The 12,049-nt window shown below is 34.7% G+C and overlaps 1 protein-coding gene and 1 long non-coding RNA gene across 7 annotated transcripts in view; one reads left to right on the top strand and one right to left on the bottom strand.

Moving 5' to 3' along the window:
• The window catches only part of SCLT1 (sodium channel and clathrin linker 1), a 177,758-nt gene that overhangs the window by 15,533 nt on the left and 150,176 nt on the right, over positions 1 to 12,049 (bottom strand). The gene's annotated exons all lie outside the window — the stretch shown is intronic.
• The window catches only part of LOC140611674 (uncharacterized), a 45,141-nt gene that overhangs the window by 918 nt on the left and 32,174 nt on the right, over positions 1 to 12,049 (top strand). The window lies entirely within an intron of this gene.

Here is a 12,049-nt window from a genome sequence, read left to right as displayed (position 1 = left end):
ACTCCACAGAATCAGTTAATTAGTACATTTCATAATAACATTTCTAATATGCTATATTTTGCCTTTTCCAAGTTTTCACTACATTTTTGCTCTCAGAAGAAAATAAATTAGATAATTCAGTGATTATGTTTTCAGAGTAGCTACCACACATTCTCAAAGTGGTATCAAAATTTGGGAGATTCCTACTAGGAAAATGAATGTGAGATAGAGCTTTATGTATAAAAGTCATTCATGGGTAGCTTATTTTAAGAAGTTATTTGAAGAATAAACTCAAAGTTACAAAGTAATATGTGAGTTTTCTTCACAACACCTAATTTTAAGTGCTGATCTTAGGAAAAGAATGAGGGACTATAAAGTTCCTCATTCAACAAATACTGAAATGAATGCCTGTCATTCCACATATTATGCTAGGTGCTAGGGAGACAAGGAGGACTAAGACCCAGTTATTGCCATAGTGAAGTTATAAAGTACTAGATACTGAGAAGCTGAAATCAAGAGTTAGATGCTTAACTAAGTCACCCAGGCGCCCCAGCACTGAGTTTTTTTTAAGAAGACAAGTGACAGGGATCCCTGGGTGGCGCAGCGGTTTGGCTCCTGCCTTTGGCCCAGGGCGCGATCCTGGAGACCCAGGATCGAATCCCACGTTGGGCTCCCGGTGCATGGAGCCTGCTTCTCCCTCTGCCTATGTCTCTGCCTCTCTCTCTCTCTCTCTGTGTGACTATCATAGATAAATAAAAATTAAAAAAAAAAAAAAAAGAAGACAAGTGACATGGTTAGATCTGAGTATCAGAAAATCTTGCTGATTACAGCAAGAAAAAGTAGTAAGGAAATATGACTGTGGTAAACTAGAGGGTTATAGCAGTAATCCAGATGACCAATATTGATAGCCTGAACTACTGGAGGGAAATGGCTAGATTCAAGAAATATTTAGGAGATAGAATTAGTAATAATTGATTTAGGGATATGAGGAGAAGTTCAGGATAACATCAAGCAAATCAAGGTTTGCTTGAGCAACTGGATAGATATTACCACTCATGGAATGGGAAATACAGGATGGAATAAAAACTTGGGTTATGTGTGAAATAATGGGTTTAGTTTTTAATATACTGATTTTGAGGTAACTATGGACATGCTCAGGAGAGAGTTGGAAATATAGATTATTTCAAAAAATGTCAGCACTAGATGCTGTTTTATAGTAATACTTAACTCTTTTCTGTTTGTCTCTGTCATAGAAATGGATATCATACCTAACCCGTACTGAAAGGAAGAGTTTGCACTCGAAATGTGCTTTAGTTCTTAGCTCACTGGCATACGTAACTGAAAAGTATGGTTATGAAGAGCAAAGTTTTCCCTACAATGCATGAGTTTCTTTGAAAATACCACAAATACTTTAAATAAAAAAAGAGAAGTTCCTTAAGGAATGGGAGCCTGAAAATTGGGCCAATATCTTAGGCATTATCATCTAACTATAATTGCTCAGATCATTCTGTTATTATTGAGGCAAGGTTTAAGATAAGAATAAGCCATGTATATTTTGGTTGATACAACATAGGGGAAATCCTCAATGCTTGAAATCCTTTAGTGATGACTAAAGATTAAATCACATAAGACTCTATTTTGTATTATATGAGAGAATTAAAAACAAAGGTATACTATTCGTTTCAGGAAAATGATGGATCTGCCAGCTGCAGCAAGTGCTTTCTTTGAAACTCTCTTATGACAAATTAACATAGCATGTGCCAGATGTTTTTTTCCTGTTGAATTATACTGTAATATGCTTCAGTTACTTTTAGTAATTATGCATTTTGTAATCTGCCAGTACCTGCAGCTGCCTCTCATTCCATTAAAAAAAAAAAAAAAACAACAGCTATGGCAGCCAAACATTACAGATATATAGCCAAGAATAATGTTTTAGAGACTGAAGAAAATTCCTTAGGCTCAAATGCTGTGTATTCATATAAATTCATATATCAATAAAATTGTACTGGATGTACAATATGTAATATATTCACCAGAAAAATATACCTATTTTTCATCAGAAAAATATTACATATTGTACATCCATTCATTCACGATTTTATTAGTCAACTATATGCCAGGTAAGACATTCGCTCATTGTCTTATAGAAGAAATAGATAAAAGTAGAAGTTATGCTACAATTCAGTAAGTGTTATAAAGAAGAATTTTTTTTTTTAAAGAATGTCATGTGAGTGTAGAAAAAGGAAAGACTTGATTTGTAAGAGAATTAAAAATATCTTACAGAAAAAATCATATTTGAGTTGAGTCTGGAAAGAAGAACATTTTTTTCAGGTGGGAAGCTGGGAAAGGACATCCTAACAAAGAAATAACATGTACAGACTACCTCTAGAATCATCCCTGATTCTTACCTTTTCCTTCATATTTCATATTCAATCCATCAGCACCTTCTATTAAATCTAAAAAAATACTCCCAACAAATTCACCTTTTTCTTTCTTCTTAGTCTAAGCCACCATTATCTCTTAATAAGAATCCTGCAGTAGCCTTTTAAATTTTTCCCCAGCTATATTACTCACTTTCATTTTCCACATAATAGCCACAGTGATCTTTAAGAAAAAAAATCAGATCAGGTAACTTTTTTCAAAACTGACCACTGTCCTTCATTCACACTTAAAACCCTTCAACGTGGCTAATAAAAACCTAGAAGATCAGGTTCTTGTCTGCAGCAGAGACAGGTCTTACCAAACACTGTTTGTTCCATATATATTTCCTAGATTCTTATGTAGTTAGATTGATTCCATATGACTAGTATGACCAATGAAGGTGAAAGGAAATGATGTGCTCACTTCAGAGCTGAGTTGGTTAAGAGCCAGCGTTCTTCTGTCCCTCTCTTTCCCTGTCTCAGTGATTTTGGGAAACCACATGTTTAAGATGGTGGAATTTTTATTAGCAGAGCCTTCCTGCAAAACCACCTGACAGGAGTAACGTGAGTAAGAAATAAATCTTTGCTATGTTAAAGTTTGTGAGACTGCAGAGTTTGTTTGCTGTGGTGGCTGGTAATATGTAATATAATACATTTCCTAAATCTGCCACTATTGACTTTATTTTGCATACCATTTCTTTTACTTCAAACATACCAAACGTATTCCTGCCTTGGGGTCTTTGCACTAACTGTTCTCTCTGCTTGGAATGCTTTCTCCTGATGTTTAAATGACAGGATCTTTTTTGTCTTTAGGTCTTAAGATCTATTTTCTCACAGGATCTTGTCTAGTGTTCTCCCCCATTCATCATCACAGGGACTTATTTAATTTTCTATATAGTACTTATTATCTGATTTAAACACACACACACACACACACACACACACACACACACACACACTCTCTCTCTCTCTCTCTCTCTCTCAATAATTCTACTTTCCCAACAATAATCTACTATCTTCAAACAAAACAAAACAAAACAAAAAACAAGACAGGGACCTTGGGCTTTGCTGTATCGTCAGTACTTAAAGAATGATGCCATTCAATAAATATGTGATGAGTGAGTGGAGTGCAGACTAGGAGCTGTAAAAGGGCTGGCTGAGCACGTTTAGTTTATTGAAGTGGGAGTTCAGTGTGGCTGGAACACAAGAACATGAAGGACAGAGGTAGACAGGCAGATCGCTGATAAGGTGGAGAAAAGACTATAAAAAAACCCTATAGGTAACAATAAAACAAAAGTCTTTAGGTAGGCAGGGCCAGAATCATAATTGCTTTTCAGGAAGATAATTCTGACAACAGTATGAAAAGTGGACTAGAGCAGAACTGATGGCAGAGAAACCAGAGTGAAGGAGGCTGCTTTAACAGATGCGAAGAACCTGACAGGTGGCAAGGACACATATGTTACCACATGTTTACATAGATGCAAGTATTTTTTAAGGACTGATTCCTGTACCTGGAATTTCAAAGGATATGCCCAGTTTAAATCTGTCCGATACTGGCACATTACCTTATAAAAAGGATTTGCTAGTTTACACTCCCACCAATATTGTATACCTACTCTCATTTCTTCAGGTATTTGCAGACACTACATAATAACCATTTTTTTTACATTTTTTATCAATTTCTGGATAAAATTACTGTTTAAATTTGCATTTCTTCAGTGAATAGTGTGTGTGAACCTGATCTGCTAAGTTTAAGGAGCTCTGTATTTCTGCTTTGGTGCGCTGCCCTGTGTTATGCCTTGTGTTATCTTTCTATTAGGTTGTTCATCTTTTTCTTAATTATGGAATTCTTCATGAATTCTGCATATTGGGCAGCCCCGGTGGTGCAGCGGTTTAGCGCCGCTTGCAGCCCGGGGTGTGATCCTGGAGACCCGGGATCAAGTCCCACGTCGGGCTCCCTGCTTCTCCCTCTGCCTGTGTCTCTGCCTCTCATTCTCTCTCTGTGTATCTATGAATAAATAAATTAAAAAAATCCCTGTATTAAAAAAAAAAGAATTCTGCATATTAATCCTTTACTTTTTTGTCAATTGTCTTTTATCTTTGTTTAGTACCTTTCTTCATATAGAATTTTAATTTTTATGGTTAAATCAATTAATATTTTTCTTTTTTGCATTCTGGATTTTTTTGACTAGAGATTTTTTCCATTCCAAGATAATAAAAATAATCTTATTTCTTCTAATACCTTCTTCATTTAGCTTGTTAATCTACCTGGAATTTACCTTATTTACAGAACACAGAATATTCTAAGTGATCTAAAATTTTTCCAACATCATTTTTTCACCGATTCAAAATGGCATATTGTCATGAACAAAATTTCTAATTTTACATGGTTTATGTTTTACTATATTCTGTCCAAATTATCTATTTCCATGTCAACACTACCATACAGCTTTCCATATTTTGATATTTGGCAGGGTAACTCTCATCTCACTGTTTTCCTTTAGACGTTTTTGATTTAGGGGGTCCCTGGGTGGCTCAGTGGTTTAGCACTACCTTCGGCGCAGTGTGTGATCCTGGAGTCCCGGGATCAGGTTCCACATCAGGCTCCCTGCATGTAGCCTGCTTCTCCCTCTGCCTGTGTCTCTGCGTCTCTCTCTTTCTCTCTCTGTGTCTCTCATGAATAAATAAAATCTTTAGAAAAAAGTTTTTGATTTAATCTATAAAACTAACAAGGCCTCATTCAATTAAAATTACTATAGATACAGCATAGTTACAAATGTTATATATTAATAATAACTATTAAAATTATTTCCTCTTGGAAGCTCAAAATTCTATATTACATATATTTCAAGATAAAAGAGAAACTAAGAGAGAATAATTATAGATGAATTAATAAAATCTTACAAATTAATGCAAACTTCAAACTGAAAGAAGAGAGGAGCTTATATTTTTAAAAAGCTTTTATACTAGCTTTTTGAGACTAAGATGAAAAACTTCCTTCTATGGGAAAATTATTTAATTATTTTATGTTACATTTAATTATGGTTATACTTACTCATGGTAAGATCTTAAGAAATCATAGGTACCTGGTAATTATATTTAATTGTCAGTCATCAGAAGGAACAAAGGTTTCCAAGGGCAGCACAATCAGTCCAGAGGACTCTAGCATCCTAAAGGTTTTGTGGCTATGTTGCTATTTGGTTTTGCCTCTAATATTTTTCTAACTGTAATAAGTAGATGGACACATAATAAGCAAGAAAACAGCCAACTCATAAGAATTTAATTGTTATAAAGTAGCGAGGATAGAGGCAAACAGCCAAGTATTTTCAAGATTTGTTGAGTATAGACTAGCACTAAGTTTTTAAAAGGCACATTTTTAGGGAGAAAGCTTTGATGCTCCATATGGCACAATAAGGCACACTGGGAAGCAGGATGCTGGGACCTACTCTGAAAGAGCTCGTTTTTGATAGCTAGTAATAAACACGTTTTGTGTGAATGGCGGAATGTATAAATTCTTGGCATATGCAGAGAAACTTTTTTTTTTTTTTTTATACAGAGAAACTCTTATAGGGAGAGTGAGATGCATCAAATGAGCCATTTGCTTAAGTACTGCTCTGTAGTTTATTTTGTAATTTACTATTAATGAAAGACCTAATAGGCTGAAGGCCTGGATTTTACCATTGAATCATTCTGAAAACAATACCATTTCTAAGGGTAGCAAATGAATCCTTCCCCAAAGATACAGAAATATCATCTAGGAGTTAGCCTTGTGCACTATTGGTACAACATAGCATACCTCAAATTGCTGATGCCCGATATGGATGCTACTGTAAATATGTCCAGATCATCACATTTGTAACATATGTTTTTACTAGAATAAGCATAAATTTTAATTTTCTACTTCAAAAATTATAAGCTTATTGTAGTATCCATATAATTCTCTATTTTGACCAAGAGGTGAGATATGTCAGTGAAAATATTTTAGTAGCTACATTTCTATTGCAGAAAGATTTTTTTACTTGATTTCATATATATATTCCTCAGTGTTATTTATATCTCCAAAGAGAAGAGATACAACTTATATATATAAATCTTGCCTAAAATCTAGTGCTTTCTAAAACTAGTAATGTTTTCATAAATTAAAAATGGAATAAGCACGTGAGCTTCTCATGTAAGTCTCATGAAGTATATCATGGTTTACTCTGAATACAACAATCTCTCATCACTTGTAAAGGCAATTCCCTAAGCCCAGGGTTCACTGTTTGCTTCCTAAACATTTTACATGTAGGCATAAAGTTAATACCTTATAATTGCTATCATATAAATAAAGCCTTATAGTAATATATGGGGTTTATAGAGAAGTGGAAAGGATTGGGTCTGGGTGGGATTCGAATTCAGGTTTAATTGACTCTTGAGTTAGTGCTCTCATCTCTAATGCTGTGCTGCCTCCTTATGTGCTAAAAACATACTGTTTCTCAAGATTATTAAATACATAATCCTTTTGTGAAAGGAAATAATCTTAATGCAAAATCTTGTGAAAATATTCCTATGTTGAAAGTTAACATTTTAGTTTTGACATGTCTGGACATACTAGTACAATTTTAGTGACACAGAGACATGGAGAAAGTTTTTCTTAGTATATTCCAATGTAATTCTATTTCCAACTGTGTGGTTTAAACAATCAACATAGGAATATCAAGCAAGGTTAACTATAACCTACGAAAGCTAGATTTTCCCCTGCAAAACTTAAATATATGCAATGAAACCTTGTTAGAATATAATGCTTCCTCACATTTTTATAATTTTATAAAAATTATCATGCAACAAGAAATATTTAACTTAAGTATAATTATTCCCTTTAAAAAGATGTCTAAAGATGTATGGCTAATCTAAAAATTCAAAGCATGTAAAAAATGTAACCTATTTATTTATGATAACTGATTTACATTTAAGTAATCTTTCTCAATCTATTCAATCTACCTCAAATACCACAGAACATGGAGCTTTTAAAATTTATTCAAAACAGTGCTCTGTCTCAAAAGAAAGAGGGGTGATGGGTGGAAAAATCTATTTTTTTTTTTTGTTTTTTGCTCCGTCTTTAATAAGAGCATTCAGAGAGAGATTCTTTCTGTAAGTACTGCAAGATTATTAAAAATAGTTACACTGAACCAGAATGGCAGAAGGAAAAGTAGTGATAATAATTAATATTCACTTGAATTTGAAAGGGTAAGATCATGATAAGAATTGAAAAGAATGCTGAAAACATCTTAAGGACATCCAAGGACTAGCAATTCAGGGACAGTAAAGCAATTAAAAAACAAAATTGAGTATATTTCTAATTTAATAGTAATATATATTTGCTTGATACTTTATAATTTGAGACATTTTGATATTTATACTTTTTCATAAATAACCCTAGAAAGCTAATGTAGCTTTTATTCTTGTAGATGATAAAACTGAGGCTTGGAAAAATTGATTTATACATAATCACACATTTGTGGGGCAGACATTGAATTTTAATTAGTGTGTTAGCTTTATACATACCCCAATGATTCTTACACTAAGATCTTAAGTCAGTCACTCATGTTTAGGAGAAAATCTTTTAGGTCTCTAAAAATTGGTACTTCAATAGCTCATTGTTTTAGGTCACTGATAAATATATGAGTCTAAGCTTATATTTTTCCATATGTGAAAGGCTATTGAAATAAGTTATGCATAAAAGATGGAGATCACTTTGGGAAACCATAGTTAGATCTCTAAGATTCTTTTTTATTTTTATTTATTTATTTTTTTAAAGATTTTATTTTTATTTATTCATGACAGACACGGAGAGAGAGAGAGAGGCAGAGACACACAGGCAGAGAGAGAAGCAGGCTCCATACAGGGAACCCAACGTGGGACTTGATCCTGGCTCTCCAGGATCATGCCCTGGGCTCAAGGCAGCGCTAAACCTGAGCCACCAGTGCTGCCCGATCTCTAAGATTCTATGTAAACTGGAGATAAAATGAACATAATGCCTTCAGTTATGTGCTGAATGGATGTTCATATTGATACGTTACTTAAGAAGCGAGAACAATTTAAGTTCTTAGCAATGACATGCAAATTGAGTTTGATATAAATTCAAATTCAATGAAATGGTAAAAGAAATAAAGAATTAACTTACTAAAAACGGAGATTAAATTGCTAAAACTGTGGTAGCTGAGTAAACTTCCATTAGTATAGGTATTTATAGTCTGATTCTCCAAGTAGAATGTAGTGTCTCTGATGGCAGGGCAATATCTGCCTTTTTTTTTTTTTTTATACTGATTTTAAAAGCTATTTTAAAAAATATTGCATAGTATAAAAAAATCATAATCGTACCCATTTTTGGTGTCAAGTGATGGTATTATTCTCCTGATTTTGAAGGAAATAATTCTATTTCCTTTCTTTCCTTTTATCTAAGAGGTAAGAAAAAATCACTAAATTACTGGAAATTTGGTAGCTTTAACTTATTTAAGGTTTGGAAGGTTGTTTACCAAAACCTAGTTTTTAAGGCTGGACAGAGAAGAGGGTGAATTCTGAAACTGAAAAAAATCCTAGTTGTATTTACTGGATTCAAGGTACAAAAAAAAAAAAAGGTACAACTGGAGTCAAGACACAGACTGCTTCTTGACTAGGCTAGGCAGGGCTTTGTTACCTAATGTGATCTGCTGGGCTTATCTGACTACTGTGGACCAGCACTGGTGGAAAGTCTAAAAAATTTACAATCTGGGCAGCCCAGGTGGCTCAGTGGTTTAGTGCTGCCTTTGGCCCAGGTTGTGATCCTGGAGACCCGAGTTCGAGTCCCATGTCAGGCTCCCTGTATGGAGCCTGCTTCTCCCTCTGCCTGTGTCTCTCAATCTCTCTCTCTCTCTCTGTGTCTCTCATGAATAAATAAAACCTTAAAAAAATTTACAATCCAAGATTTCATATAAGTAGGAATGTTCCTTAGAAGACTGGTTGGTTAGTTTTAAATTGCTTATTACATGAATTTTAGTTATTTCTCTCTTGAGGACAGTTAACTATTTCATGTGGCTATAATATATTAAGTATTCTATTTTTTATGGAAATTTGTTTTCAAAAAAGATTATTTTTAATTGAGAATCCAACTGGAGGCAGTATAGCAAAATGTAGATGAAATCTATGGGACAAATAAAAAGTTTGGCCTTATACTGGAGAAGGGACAGTTTATCTCATTACAGAAAGATATATGGGAAAAGATGCAATAGAAATATAAATGAATGGTTCAACCAGGAAATTAAAGAAGAATTAAAAAGATTTATGCGAACTAATGAAAATGAAAGCACAACTGTTTGCAATCTTTGGGACACAGCAAAGGAAGTCCTAGGAGGGAAGTATATTTCAATACACGCCACTCTCAAAAAATTAGAGTAATCTCAAATACACAAGTTAACCTTACACCTAAAGGAGCTGGAAAAAGAACAGCAAATAAAGCCTAAATCCAGGGATCCCTGGGTGGCGCAGCGGTTTGGCGCCTGCCTTTGGCCCAGGGCGTGATCCTGGAGACCCGGGATCGAATCCCACGTCGGGCTCCCGGTGCATGGAGCCTGCTTCTCGCTCTGCCTCTCTCTCTCTCTCTCTCTCTCTCTGTGACTATCATGAATAAATAAATAAAATCTTTAAAAAAAAATAAATAAAGCCTAAATCCAGCAGGAAAAGAGAAATAATAAAGATTAGAACAGAAATCAATGAAATAAAAACCAGAAGAACAGTAGAACAGATCAATGAAACTAGGAGCTGGTTCTTTGAAAGAATCAGATAAACTCCTAGCTAGACTTATCAAAAAGAAAAGAGAAAGGACTCAGATTAATAAAATAATGAGAGAGAGGAGAGATCACAATCAATACCAAGGAAATAGAAATAATTTTAAGAACATATTATGAGCAATTATTGCCAACAAATTAGGCAATCTGGAAGAAGTGGATGCATTCCTAGAAACTTATAAACTACCAAAACTGGAACAGGAAGAAATAGAAAACCTGAACAGACCCATAACCAGCAAGGAGATTGAAGCAGTAATCAAAAACTTCCCCCCAAAACAAGCTTCGCAGGGTAATTCTACCAAACATTTAAAGATGAATTAATACTTATTATTTCTGCTGTTTCAAAAAATAGAAATGGAAGTAAAACTTCTAAACTTGTTCTATGAGGCCAACATTACCTTGATCCCAAAACCAGATGAAGACCCTATCAAAAGGGAGAATTACAGACCAATATCCCTGATGAACATGGATATCAAAATACTCACTAAGATACTAGCCAATGGTATCCTGTTAACAGTACCTTGATCCCAAAACCAGACGAAGACCCTATCAAAAGGGAGAATTACAGACCAGTATCCTTGATAAATATGGATATCAAAATACTCACCCAGATACTAGCCAATGGTATCCTGTTAACAGTACATTAAAAGGATTATTTACCACAACCAAGTGGGATTTATTCCTGGGATGCAAGAGTGGTTCAACATTCACAAATCAATAATGTGATAGACCATATTAATAAAAGAAAAGAGAAGAACCATATGATTCTCTCAATTGGTGCAGATAAAGTATTTGACAAAATGCAGCATCCTTTCTTGATAAAAACACTCTGCCATGTAGGGATAGAGGAAACATACCTTAGTATCATAAAAGCCACCTATGAAAAGCCCACAGCAAATATCATTCTCAATGGGGAAAAACAGAGCTTTTCCCCTAAGGTCAGGAACACAACAGGGATGTCTACTATCACCATTGCTGTTCAACATAGTACGAGAAGTCCTGGCCTCAATAACAGACAACAAAAAGGAATAAAAAGCATCCAAATTGGTAATCAAACTCTCTCTCTTTGCAGATGACGTGATACTGTATGTGAAAAACCCAAAAGACTCCACCCCCAAATTGCTAGAACTCACACAGCAATTCAGCAATGTGGCAGGATACAAAATTAAGGCACAGAAATCAGTTGCATTTCTATACACTAATAATGAAACTGAAGAAAGAGAAATCAAGGAATCGATCCCATTTACAGTTGTACCCAAAACCAAAAGATATCTAGGAATAAACCTAACCAAAGAGGTAAAGGATCTGTACTCTAAAAACTACAGGACACTTATGAAAGATATTGAGGAAGACACAAAGAGATGGAAAAACACTCCATGCTTACGGATTGGAAGAACAAATATTGTGAAAATGTCTATGCTACCCAAAGTGATCTACACACTCAGTGCACTCTCTATCAAAATACCATCGACATTTTTCAGAATTGGAACAAATAATCTTAAGATTTGAATGGAACCAGAAAAACCCCAAATAGCCAGAGGCATGTTGGGGGACAAAAAAACCAACCAGAGCTGGGAGCATCACAATGCCTAACTTTGAGCTATATTGCAAAGCTGTGATCATCAAGACAGTATGGTACTGGCACAAAAACAGACACAGATCAATGGAACAGAAAGCAGAACCCAGAAGTGGACGCTTAATTCTATGGTTCAACTAAACTTCAACAAAGCAGGAAAAAAATACTCAATGGAAAAAAGACAGTCTCTTCAATAAATGGTACTGGGAAATTAGACAGCCACATGCAGGAGAATGAAACTAGACAATTCTCTTACATCGTATACAAAAATA

Source organism: Canis lupus, chromosome 20 (assembly GCF_048164855.1).
Source record: "Canis lupus baileyi chromosome 20, mCanLup2.hap1, whole genome shotgun sequence".
In the NCBI taxonomy this organism is placed as follows: domain Eukaryota; kingdom Metazoa; phylum Chordata; class Mammalia; order Carnivora; family Canidae; genus Canis; species Canis lupus.
Note: the sequence above shows the minus strand (reverse complement) of the source record. Positions and strands in the feature narration are given on the sequence as shown.